The 13,781-nt window shown below is 43.7% G+C and overlaps 1 long non-coding RNA gene across 3 annotated transcripts in view; it reads left to right on the forward strand.

Moving 5' to 3' along the window:
- LOC138285080 (uncharacterized) overlaps window positions 1-12,802 on the forward strand; it is a 134,309-nt gene extending 121,507 nt beyond the window's left edge. For all 3 annotated transcript variants that reach the window (XR_011201513.1, XR_011201515.1, XR_011201514.1), the window contains exon 4: window positions 11,786-12,802. This is a non-coding gene — a long non-coding RNA (uncharacterized lncRNA). The remainder of the gene's footprint in view (window positions 1-11,785) is intronic.
- Window positions 12,803-13,781: the final 979 nt, after the last annotated feature.

Raw genomic sequence — 13,781 nt, forward strand, 5'->3', positions numbered from 1 at the left:
TGGAAAGTACCCTCAAAGGAGGGGTGGAGGTCACCAGTAATTCATAGAATGCTAGTTCACAGACCCCGTGGTGTGGGCTCTCCCTGTGCATAGCATGTGCTTTAGCATTGCTTTTTGAGACAAGGATTGCCCATTAACAATGTGGTGGTGGAGGCAGAATTTGCACTTTAAAGGCGATCTGTGCCCTGTTCCTAACCTGAGTGTTAACCTGAGTCCTTTCAAGCAAAGAAAGTTCAAATGGCAAGTTATATTGCATGCTGGGCTACTGGATTATGTGTTGTGAGGCCGCAGCATTTTTTTGCATAACCATAGATTTACCACATGTGCAAAATAATCCATTGCCTGCAGATTTTAACGGAGATAAAACCGTTTCTAGCTCAAATCGCTCAAAAATTACTAAGGATGCAGAAACAATTGTTACTGGTCACCTATATGTTGCTTATTGGTACTAATGAAGTGCAACTTATGCCCGGACAGTGTTAATAGGTGTAAAAATGACAAAATAATAATGTCACAAAATGTGCCACATTACGACACATAATTTACCTTTACTTGCTGCATAATTTACTCAACGCTGCCGTTTATTTTGGTCCTCTCCTGCCTCATAACTCCAGTGCCTCTGATTGGATGTAACTGAATTTATATAGCGCTTACTACTCTTGACAAGGGTTAACAAGCTCTATGTACATACAAAAAAGGTATAACTTAAAAAAAATAATATTGTGGAAATTCAGCATCCATCAGACAGACCACAATTTTTCCAACAGTATCTTGCATTTTGGAACAACTGTGTTTTTGCTTCTAGAAAAATCCAAGTACTGGCCAAAAAGGCAGAACATGCAAAAAAAAGTGATATTGTGTAATATGGGTCTGAGCAGCACTTACTTTGTTTCAGTGGTTGATGGTAGATGGTCCTGTGGGGGTCTCAGTAAAATGCTACTGGCTGCCTGTTCTATCCCAGAAGAAAGGCCAGCCACGGTCCAAATGTTGATGCTGCCTCTAAGTCTGATGTTGTGTCATGCAGTTACTTTTATAGTCATGCAGTTACTCTAACACTCTGTACAAGGCAGCACAGGAAAGCAGCCAGTCACTGTGCTCCTCTACCTCATGATTGCTATCTAGCTCAGCTTGGGTGGGGTGGGTCATGCGAACCGCAATAGGGACTCGCATGGTTTGCAATATTCAACTATGACTTATCAAGTGCTGCTGAGCACTCACCTTTCACAGTCCACCTTACAGAATACTGAGTGTGCCTCTTTCCTTAGGTATTTGTTAGCTGAACATGTAATAGATGAGTGGTACTCAAAGTAGGGCCTCATGCAGCTATCCTGACCTTTACATGTGGCCCCCTGGTCAACAGCAGCACATCGCTCCATTCACTCAACTCAGCAAAACTAGTACAACCAGTAACAATATGTTAAATAATAGAGCAAGCATTTATTTAAAGGTTAATTGAATTTGAAGAAAGGTAGTAAGTGTCCTGCACCACTTAACTTTAGGCACACCTTTATTTATAAAGACATCTTGCAGCAAATGTGTAAATATATGATAACGTTTCTTCAAAATTCAAATAGTGGATTTCATTAACATGCAGAGGGAAACATCCTTTTTTACGACTTTTTTATTACGAAAGTCGTGGTTAACGAAAGCGTAACAACGCTTTTTTTTAACCACGACTTCGTATTTTTGTGCCTTAACTACGTATGTTCTGAACAACGAACATGCGCGGTTAAGGTACAAAGAAGGGAGTTGGCGAAGGTAAGTGGTGGGTTTAGGTTTTGGGGTGGGGTTGGGGGGGGTGGGGCCTTTTTGGTTTTGGGGAGGGGGTGGGGGGTCAGGGGGTTTTAGGTTTTGGGGTGGGGTTGGGGGGTGGGGCGTTTTTGGTTTTGGGGAGGGGGTGGGGGGGTCAGGGGGTTTTAGGTTTTGGGGTGGGGTTGGGGGGTGGGGCGTTTTTTGGTTTTGGGGAGTGGGTGGGGGGTCAGGCGATTTTAGGTTTGAGGGTCGGGTTGGGGGGGGTGGGGCGTTTTTGGTTTTGGGGAGTGGGTGGGGGGTCAGGGGGTTTTAGGTTTTGGGGTGGGGTTGGGGGGTGGGGCGTTTTTGGTTTTGGGGAGTGGGTGGGGGGTCAGGGGGTTTTAGGTTTTGGGGTGGGGTTGGGGGGTGGGGTGTTTTTGGTTTTGGGGAGGGGGTGGGGGTTAGGGGGTTTTAGGTTTTGGGGTGGGGTTGGGGGGTGGGGCGTTTTTGGTTTTGGGGAGGGGGTGGGGGGACAGGGGGTTTTAGGTTTTGGGGTGGGGTTGGGGGGTGGGGCGTTTTTGGTTTTGGGGAGTGGGTGGGGGGTCAGGGGGTTTTAGGTTTTAGGGTGGGGTTGGGGGGTGGGGCGTTTTTGGTTTTGGGGAGTGGGTGGGGGGTCAAGGGGTTTTAGGTTTTAGGGTGGGGTTGGGGGGTGGGTCGTTTTTGGTTTTGGGGAGTGGGTGGGGGGGTCAGGGGGTTTTAGGTTTTAGGGTGTGGTAGGGGGGGTGGGGCGTTTTTGGTTTTGGGGAGTGGGTGAGGGGTCAGGGGGTTTTAGGTTTTGGGGTGGGGTTGAAGGGGTGGGGTGAGGGATGTAGGGTGAATGGTGCCTATTGCTAATGATTTTATCGGCAATGCCTTTACAACGAAATATCGTTGTTAAGGCATTCATGGTAAAATCATTAGTAGTAAGGATGAGGTCGGTGTTCCGACCTCGTTGTTAAGGTTAGTAGTTGTTTTTAATTCGGTGTTCCGTCATATAATCACATGCAGAGCCTTTTCACCTTAGTACATCAGATTATGTCAGTACATTGAGATTTATTTTTAAAGTGACAGTTTTCAAACATTAATTTAGAAACATTAAAGCTTCACCCCCACACTGATAACAATACCAATATGAACGAAGAGTCACATCTGTTGTTGTATGCACCCTCTCGGGGACTGGGTTGCTATTATACATGAACAACATTATAGTTTATTAAATCAAACACAGGATAAGGTTTTGTACAGCGTAAATCTTGAAGTTATGTAGTTTGAGATCTTCATACGTGGTAATGATGTTAAAGGAGGGAAGGGAAATAAAACAATTCCCTAGAATCACACACTGTGGTCAAGTGAGGAAGCTTGGATTGATCCTAGGTTTTCTGGTTTCACATTGTGCAATTTAACAATTAGGTCTACATGTTTTGCTTCCCCTACACACCACCAAACCACATGTGACTGGCACTTTGCTGGCATCAATATAGCTCTCGGTCACACCACAGACCAAACATTTTGGCCCCTGGGAAAATGTTTGTGAGTGCTCATGTAATTGAGTGACAAGTGAATCTGCATGGTACTGTGCATGGACAACACTTGGCACTGTGACCACAAAATCTTTCTGCACCAGAGGCTGGTGCCTACCCACCCTGCCTTCTACTACCCTACGCCAAGTTCAATCTGGCCACTGCACATCTGTGCGTTAATCCACACCCTGCTGAGACACAGTACAGATACCTCCAATTGTCTGAATGCCTGGCTGAATAGGGGATTTTAAAGCTCAATATTAGTTTCAGAGACAAAAGTTTGCATTAACACAAGCAAGGGAGTCTTCAATGTTGAATGGGAATGACATTCCGGCAAATAAACTAAACAACCCCTATTCCCTATTAAAGCAATGCAGTACTCCGAGGCTACAAAACCTGGTTTTGACAATGAAACATTCTCAGCACATATATTGAAAATCCATATCAATATTGGGGCTAGACTTAACATTTTCTGTCTGAACTTCTCAAAATCATGGGTACCCACCGGGCTGGCCATTCAAACACAACCCAGAAGAAAGTGTGATTAGGTTCCCCCAGATTTCTACTATAACCCCTACTTAATACTCAACAATGTGAACTGAGCCACTCCCTCATACCTGGTAAGCCCCGGTGGGTCAACCAGTAAGTTGCACCCTAAACCATTGAAGAGCAGCCCAAAGTTGGATGCATCTGACACATTTTGGAAGATGGCCTTGGGTAACCTGGCCATATATTGGTACCCTAGTGGTAGACCATCTCCTAAATCGCTCTTAGGCATAGTTAAAGAAGCACTGATTGGCCATCAAAATATAGTTACTGTAGTGCCCAAACTGCAGCCGCCTGCAGACTGTTGCTCCACTGCTCCACCATGGGTTAATCCAGAATCCACCTGACACTAAAGAGGTCATGTATTCACAGGCTTTGTTGCCCAATCTCTGGCTGAAAGTTAGAAATTTCACACACAAAAAGGCAAGAACTGCCAATGGGCACCACCTCCCTCCTGCCATTGGATCCTGCCTAAATGCTTATGGTGTCAACATGGACCCCTCTTTGATCATATTAGTTCTTTGTCTTTGTCTTTTCTGCCCAAGTCCACTACTTCATTCCCAAGTGCTTCAGTGCATTTTGGCTTCTATCACATCATCCATAGGCAGTCCCCTATTCTTCTTCACTGTTCATACTTTCATACTCTCTATCCCTGTAGTCACACTCTCCATGCACAGCTTCCTTCTTTCCTGCTCTCAGGAACCCAAAACTGAAGTAAGTTGCACTTCTAGAGATGCGGTAGAATATCTAGAAGATGTAAATTAGTTCCCACACTGATAAAATTAGTACCTGCACGTTAGAAATAGGATCTCTAGTTGGCATTGGTTTGCACCCCTTCCACGTAGAGATCCTCACTCTAGTCATGGTAAGATAACCCCTGCTCACCCTCTTGGTAGCTTGGCAGAGGCAGTCAGGCTTATCTCAGAGGCAATGAGTAAAGTATTTGAACATACACACAGTAACACAGTGAAAACACCACAAAGCACCCCATACTAGTTTTAGAAAAATAGCCTTTTTTATTGAAGTAAAACAAGACCAAAACAAAATAAATCCAGCATACACAAGCAAAGATATCACTTAAAAAAAAAATCAAATGCAATTTTAGTTCCTTGAAAACAATGAAGTGTTTGACTGAGGCAAAGTACTTGAGCTGCGTCAAAAACAAAGACAATGCAGGCTACAGCGGAGTTGATGCATGGAAAGAGGTAGAGCTATGTTGGTTCCTTACTGTTGCAGGGGAGGTGATGCGTTGGCTGCTTACTGCTAGGCAGGGGAGGTGATGCGTTGGCTGCTTGCTGCTAGGCAGGGGAGGTGATGCGTCAGTTGCTTACTGCCACAGGGGAGATGATGCGTCGTTCGTGGCACAAAGTGTTGGTTCCTTACTGCAATGCGGTGTCAATGAAGAAAATGGTGCCCGGGCGATGCTTTGGTGATGTGTCAGAAGTCAAGCTGCAATGCATAGATCTCACAGCGATGAAGCTGGCACTCTGTTGGAGTCAGTGCAGTATGTCATGGACTTCAATGATGCTGGGTGCTCAAAAGCCAGGAAGCAATGGTTCTTCTGATGTGCTGCAATGGAAAGCTGGGGCCTGCGTTTAAAACTGTGGTTGTTGCATCAAGCGGGAGCCACCATCCTGTGGAGGCAGCAGCGATGTGTTGAATCCTTACTGCGATGTGTCGGTTCAGAATGAAGCAGTGAGCCGATAAGTGGATTTTCTTCTTCTACCACAAAAAGCCTCCTTCAAGGGCCCAGACTGATTTTGGCACCACTTGACAGGACAGGTCCCTCAACAGAGGAGCCGAGGTGCTAGCAGATAAAGTCTCTGATGCCCCTGAGACTTCTTAACAGGAGGCAAGCTCAACTCAAGCCCTTGGAGAACTTTGTAAGGCAGGATGTAGAAAAAAAAAGTCCAGCCCTTTCACTCCCAGGACAGAAGCAGCAGCACTTTGTGGGGTCAGAGATCCAGTACTTATACCTATTTCTGTCTTTGAAGTAGGCAAACTTCAAAGAGAAGTCTTTGTAGTGCAAAATACCCTGCCTTTCCCTGCCTTGGCCCCAGACACACTCCAGGGGGGTGGAGACTGATTTGTGTAAGGACAGTGACGTTTTAGGTGCAAGTGTCAGCTCCTCCCACTGCTCTTGCCTAGAAAGGCCCACCAGGATATGCAGACACCTCAGCTCCCTTAGAGTGAATTCACTAGCAGCCCAACTGTCATTGTGACAAAAAAGTGTATTCCATATCCCGGCAGATGCACAAAATGGTTAAGCAAGAAAAAGCCCAGGTTCTAAAAGTGGCATTTTCAAAATCACAGTTCAAAAACCAACTTCACCAAAAGATGTATTTTCAAATTGTCAGTTCAGAGACCTCAAACTCCAGATCTCTATCTGCTCCTAATGGGAATTTACACTTAAAAGATATTTCAAGGCAAACCCAATGTTACCCAAAGGGAGAGAAAGTCCTTGCAATTGTGAAAAAGCCCCCAGCATAAGTACTTCCTTTTAAATACACTTCACCCTGCCCCTAGGGCTATCTTGGGCCTACCTTAGGCGTGATACATGGAGCAAAAGAGAAGGTTTGGGCCTGGTCGAATTGAAGTTTAAAACTTCACACACACTGCAGTGGCAAGCGTGAGACATGTTTGCAGGGCTACTCATGTGGGTGGCACAATCAGTGCTGCAGGCCCACTTGTAGAATTTGCTTTATAGGCCCTCGACACACATGGTGCACTATACTAGGGTCTTACTAGTAAATCAAATATGCCAATTGTTGGACTTTTTTGCTCATGCAGGGTCATCCCCAATCTTTTTGCCTCCTGCCTCCTATTTCTTCTGACCTGTTGCTGTTGGCTTTTGAACTCTGAGCACTTTACCACTGCTAACCAGTGCTAAAGTGCATATGCTCTCTGTGTAAATTGTATTGTTGATTGGTTTATCCATGTTTGGCATATTTGATTTACTAATAAGTCCCTAAAGGTGCATAGAGGTGCCAGGGACTGTAAATCAAATGCTACTAGTGGGCCTGCAACACTGGTTGTGCCACCACATAAGTACCTTTGTAATCATGTCTCAGACTTGCCTTTGTAGTGTCTGAGCGTGCAGCTTTAACTGTAAATTCAACTTGGCAAGTGTACCCACTTGCCAAGCCTAAACCTTCCCTTTTCCTACATGTCAGACACCCATAAGGTAGGCCCTAGGTAGCCCCAAGGGAAGGGTGCAGTGTATGGTTAAGGTAGGACATATAGTAATGTGTTTTATATGTCCTGACAGTGAAATATTGCTAAATTAGTTTTTCACTGTTGCAAGGCCTGTCTCTCCCATAGGTTAACATGGGGGCTACCTATAAATCTGATTAAAGTGTAGATTCCCTTTGGGAGCGGATGGACATGTGGAGTTTGGGGTCTCTGAGCTCACAATTTAAAAATACATCTTTTAGTAAAGTAGATTTTATGATTGTGTGTTTGAAAATGCCACTTTTAGAATGTGAGCTTTTTCTTGCTTATACCATTTCTGTGACTCTGTCTGTTTGGGGATTCCCTGTAGAAGTCAATTTGACAGTTGGGCTGGTTGCACCTTACACTAGATAGTGACACAAAGGGAGCTGGGGTGTAGTCTGCATTTCCTGATGAGCCATCTGTGCTTGGAGAGAGGGGAGGAGTGGTCACTTACACCTGAAAGGGCTGTGTCTGTCCTCACACAATGCAGTCTCCAACCCCCTGGTGAGTGTCTGGGGCCTGGCCTGGGCAAGGCAGGATTTCACATTCACAAGAGACTTTACTTTGAAGTAGGTCTACTTCAAAGGGGAAATTGGGTATAAGAAGGGCACCCAAAACCACAGACTTTAGAACACTTCTGGAAACAATAGGAACCTCTGCCTGGAGAAGAGCTGAAGAGCTGAGGAAGAAGAGCTGTCCTGCCTGTGACTCTACTTTGTGGAGCTATCCTGCAGTTGCTGCTTCTGCCAGAGTAAGATGGCAAAGACTGGACTTTGTGTGCCTTCCATCTTGTGAAAAAATCTCAAAGGGCTTGATTTAGAGATTGCCTCCTGTTGTTTGAAGTCTCAGGGACAGCAAAGACTTCTCTCTGCCAGCACCTGGAGTCTCTGGAGAGACTCCTGCTCTGACAAGTGGTGCCCTATCCAGTCCCTGGGCCCTTGAAAGGAAAGCTGGTGGAAATCCAAGGAAATCGACTTTGGACGACTTCGGACCGACGCTGCTGCTGAAACCGGTGACGCCGGTTGCAAACGACTCCGTGATCTTTGCTGGAACGTGACGACCTTTGCAGGGCCGATGCCGCTGCAGCCCGGCTGAAGTCTGCAACTTCTTGGAAGTTGCCGCACCACGTTGTTACTGACGCCTCTCGAAGTGCGCGGATTCAATGTTTTGCACAGACGCCGCGATCCCCGACTTTGCGCATCGACTTGTTTTCACTCTTCACCAAAGGTACTGTACTTGGGGATCTACGCAACTCCGTGTCCGGCGCCGCTGGTGTCGGCTTGTTGGGAACGATTCCGTCACAACGCCGTGTTAACACCTCATCGAAGCATTTTGTGTTTCTAAGCGCTATTTTTTAGTTTAATCTTTAAAAATTCGTAACTTGACTTGTGCATGTCAGATTTTTGTTGTTTTGGTCTTGTTTTGTTTAGCTAAATATTATCTATTTTTATAAACTGGTGTTGTGCCATTTTGTAGTGTTTTCATTACGTTACTGTGTGTGTGTTGGTACAAATACTTTACACCTAGCACTCTGAAGTTAAGCCTACTGCTCTGCCAAGCTACCAAAGGGGAAGCAGGGGTTAGCTGAGGGTGATTCCCTTTTACCCTGACTAGAGTGAGGGTCCTTGCTTGAACAGGGGGTAACCTGACTGTCAACCAAAGACCCCATTTCTAACACCAGTCATGGATAAACCAATCACCCATACAATTTAGCCTAGGAGCACTTTCACTTTAGCACTGGTGAGCAGTGGTAAAGTGCCCAGAGTTAAGTAAGTAAGTTAGAAACACACCCTAAATTAGTTTGCGCTCACCCTCTGGTAGCTTGGCACAGAGCAGTCAGGCGTAATATAACAGGTAATGCAGAAGGTGTTCGTACAACATTTTAAACAGTAAATCAGTGAAGAAACCACGCAAAAAGATTCCACACAAGGTTGGAAAAATAGAAATTTAATGTAATAAATAAAACATGACCAAAACAAGCAAAATTCATTAATTGGAACTTTAGTTATGACTTTTTAAAGGTTAAACTGTGAACTAGTGCCCAGAAGCAAGAAGCACAATCAGGCATATCTGGTCACCCTGGACGGAGACACAGCCACAAGTTCAAGCTGACCACAATTGAGCAGGGGCTGGATAGAAAGTGACGTCCGCTGAAAAAAAGTACCTTTATCATGGTTGCATCAACGTCAAAGTTATTGGGGGCAGAAGAAGCAATGCATAGGTGTCCATCTCCGCAGTGGAGGTGTGAATCGATCTTCCCCATGCAGTAGAGGAGATGCATTTATTTTCTCTGCACAGCGGTGGCGATGCACGAGTTCAATATGCTAATGGGGGATAAGCCAATACTACCAAGTTTAGGGATGAGAGCACACACACTTTAGCACTGGATAGTAGTGGTAAAGTGCACAGAGTCTAAAGCCAGCAAAACCAAGGTCAGGAAAGTAGAGGAGGTAGGCAAAAAGTTTGGAGGAACACAACCCTAAGGTCTAATAAATACCGAAATGCATTAAGGATTGGGGAGTTAAACTAATGAGTACACTACAGGAACAAAGTGATGACATTTTGGATACAAGTTTTGATTTTAATGAAACAGTCATGAATAATGGTCAAGCAATCATACAACAAAACTAGGTCAGTGAAATAATTAAAGTAAAGCAACAGCACGTAAATATATTCTGATAAAAATAATGATCAGTAGGCATTTTCAAGGTACTGCAACCAGATAGGACACAATTACCCAACAGGGATAGTGTGATTTTCAGTAGGTACACTTCCAAGTGATCAATGGTGATGTCCGGCCTAAATACTTTGATACATGCAAACAGTTTCACTAACTTGGCTTGTTGTACCCAGCAGGAGCAATGGTCCCATGAGTAATCCACCAATGCCGACTTCGCTAACCCTGAATGGTGTCCATGCACACACCAGGAGATAGCGCCGAGAGTAAAGGGGGAAATAAAACAAAGAAAGGAGGGAAAGAGATGACTGCTTTGCCTGTAACCGCTTATGACTGCCTTCTAGGATGTCTGCTGGTTCGTGGTTGTCAGACTGGGAAAGGGATCCCAGGCTTCATGATCAGGTGTTTCCCAGAGAAAGAGACCTCGTGCACTACTGTACAGTTTAAGTTATATACTTTTGCACTGTAAGCGTAGATACCATTTCCCGAGGGCATGGGTCTGTTATGAATCACACGCCTGGTTCTGTTTTCTTTGCGCCTTTCGTCAAGGTCAATAATCGGAGCTGGATTCAGATGACAACATTTGTGGCAAATGCCGAAGACTCTTAACTCCAGAGAGTACAGTTTATGACATGTACCTCTGCAAACCTTAGAAAGAACTCAGTCTCTCATAAAAGTACCATTCACAGTCAATCACATTTCACAATCCACTCATCATACTGGATGGTTTGGCTCAATATCATGGCCTGAAATCATAGTTCTGTGCCCTTGGTTCAAATTCAAGACAGCGTTAATCAAAGAAGAATAAGCAAAGACAAATGAACTGTCCTTCCTTACCAACTTCTCCCAACATGGAGCGCACCAACCCGCAGCAGTTCCAAACTCTGTTGAGGTTGTACTCTTATTGTCTTTGCCTTTTTTGTTTATCAGATACTAGTATCATGAGTGGTAAGCCTAGACACTCACATGTGCATGCTTCAGAAATTAATTTCTTGTTATTTCCTTTTACTTTGCTGGGCTGGCCTCCTGAGGAAGAGATTCCGAAGATCGGGTGTATAGTTATGGGAGAGTCTGGCAGCAAAAGTAGAATTGATTTTTCCAGGGTGCGTGACAAAAGTGGCATACTCATTATGAATGTTAAGTACAGGAAAGTGGGAGTCCCTTTTTTAAGATTGGGCTGCAAGAAGCCTGTTCACATCCTCTCCCTGCTCATACTGGTGGCACTAGAGATATGTGGGAGCCTGCTCAGACTTACCCTTTAACAGAGTATCCCATTCAAACATCTTTCATTCTAGTTTCCATCTCATATCTGCGCTGGGGTACCACTATAGGAATCAGTGAGGGCTCTGATCTCCCGCTATAATGTAGTCTTTGTTTCTTTTGTCATCTGTCTCTCACCTTATGCTTGTTATGGCTTGATACATCATTATATCCTTATTGCAACACGAATTGCAGCGAGTCCTTGTTGGGAGCCAAATAGTCCCAGATAATCTGGAATAGATGGCCTTGTATGCAGGGAGTTTATATCTAGAGGCATTAATTTTCTGCCTTTCGACACTGGAGCTATGTGGACTAAGTCTATGATTAATTGTACTGGGGAGTGATTTGAAATCCACTCTCCAGTGGACCATCCCTATCCATTACGGGTCCATCGTCACATCCTAGTCTCCTGATACTATTATCTTCAAGGGCGTAATGTTTATACACAGATGGAGATGGAGGAGTTTTGCAACCATGATCAATTTCTGCTCTTGACAGGGTAACTGTCCTGGACAACGATTAGAGGATGAATGTGAGCGAGCGTAGTTTAAATATTATATATTATAGGTGTGAAATGCTTACATTTGACAATGCAACATTAATAATTGAAATGTATTAATAAACGTAAAGACTTATTCACTTGTGAACACTAATGCTGAATAGAAGAAATAATTGTTAAATCGTATGTATTATCACGATTAAAACTGTATTCACTAGAACTCGTACGTCTTAAGTTAGCATGAGTCGTGAACTAGCTGTATAACTCTCATTTAAAAGCGTGTATTTTCTGCTTTTCCAGTGTGCGGACTTGCAAATGACCATGACCCAGCTATTGTTCTTTCTTGTACTTATTAGCAACATTATGAAAGCTTCCCATACGCATGCTAGTAGCTTCTAGTCTAAATTGTGTGATTTGAAACAAACATGGACACTTCCAAGGACAATAAAGCGAGGAGAAGAGAACTCCTGACCCGAGACGTGTGCCAAAATGGTGAAGTAACCCCGGATATGCCACCTACGAAAATGCCGATTATGAAGACCAATTAGAAGACGAGTCAATATCATGAAATGACAAATGCATTACTTAATGTATAATTTGATTGGTTACCAATAATGGGGTGTAGTTACTAACCAATAGAATCTTGGGGGAATGTATCACGGAAAAGGGGATAAAAACCCATGACATGAGAGACGAGAGACATTAGGCAGGGAATGATATCGATTACATCCAGAAACTCTGTCACTCTATTTGGTGACTTGAGACTTAGAAAAAACAACCTTGTCCATAGATTGCCCTGTTAACTTTCTCCCTTAAGGGGAGAGTGTCCCTTGCTTACAACTTAGATAGACTGACAGTGAATCAACTGATGTCCTGAAGACGAAGGCTGATCCTGTATGCTGACCTATCTCGAGGAGGGTAATTATAATGCTAACGGAATCTATTTGCCTTTCTTTCTAGGTACCAACTGCTGTATGTTTGATTAGGTATCTTATTTAGATGTTTTCCAAATTGATATTCTAAATTGTTTTGCATGAAGCCCAACATGCTAATGCTAATTCGAGGTTAGATGAGGTGTTCATTTGACTGTCGGAACTGACGTGACTGACATATAGCTATGCTGAACTGGGACCTATGAATTATTATGCACTGTGATCTATTCTTATCGATGCATCTATCTTATGTTTCTGATCATTGAGTTATTAAGAGTTTGCCGTAGTTGTCACTTTGTGATTATGCTTCTATGTTTCATGGTTTTGAGACTAATGCGTTTATTATTAGATTGTAATCAATAGGGAATAAATTCACAAAATCTTCCTTCAAGGTGTGGTTATTTGTGTCCGTAACTAACGATTGTACCGAAGTTCACTTATGGTTAATGCGAAATATATTTTAACGTTGACTTATAACAATGTTATTGATTTATTGATTAGTTTATTGATTGGTTATCTCGTCTTACGGAGACTCATCACTGGGCCCAAAGATTCATCGACCTAAAACGAGTCCTGATGTGTATAAATTGACATAGACGGACGCGTTACCAAAGGTAACATGGGGAAGCCTGCACATCTGGAATTGTTGCAGTCCCTGAGCAACTGCCCTTCACAGTGTTTGTTTCTGTCTGCACATCCATTTGATTAGCTCTAAAAGGTTTTATTCTTGACAGCTGCATTGACGATGAAGGGTGGTTGGCATGTACTCATCTTCCATATGGACTGAATTTTCAATGCTTATCATGGCATTTAGTTGTTGCAGATGCAAGGAATCCATGTCTGAGGTGTCAATGCCATCTACAAATCATTGGAATCATTGCTTGCCCTCTGACTCATAAAATTCTCCATGCTTCCCATTTGTGGTCTGAAGAATTATGACAGAGGTCCACAGGTCATACAATAGTTATTGTTTCCAAAGTCTGAGGTGCATCATAGTGGCTCTATTTCTTTTCATATGAGTTTATGGGTTAAAGTTACCCATGAGAAATATTTTGTGAATGTTGAACCTAGCCCTCTCTGCAGGATCACACACAATCCTTTTGCCTTTTTACAGCCACTTTTTGCTGAACTTGTTCCTAGTGCTAAAGTTCTTGTAATCACTCCACACAAACATGGTAGAATTAGCTTACACCTGATAGGCAAATATAAATTACTTACAGGTCTCTATATACCATATACCTAGGGCCTGTAAATGAAATTCTACCAGTGGGCCTGCAGTACCAATTTTGCTACCCACGTAAGTAGCACTTTCAAACATATCTCAGGCCTGCCATTGCAGCCTGAATGCAGTTTTAAACTGCCAC

Source organism: Pleurodeles waltl, chromosome 3_1 (assembly GCF_031143425.1).
Source record: "Pleurodeles waltl isolate 20211129_DDA chromosome 3_1, aPleWal1.hap1.20221129, whole genome shotgun sequence".
Lineage (NCBI taxonomy): Eukaryota > Metazoa > Chordata > Amphibia > Caudata > Salamandridae > Pleurodeles > Pleurodeles waltl.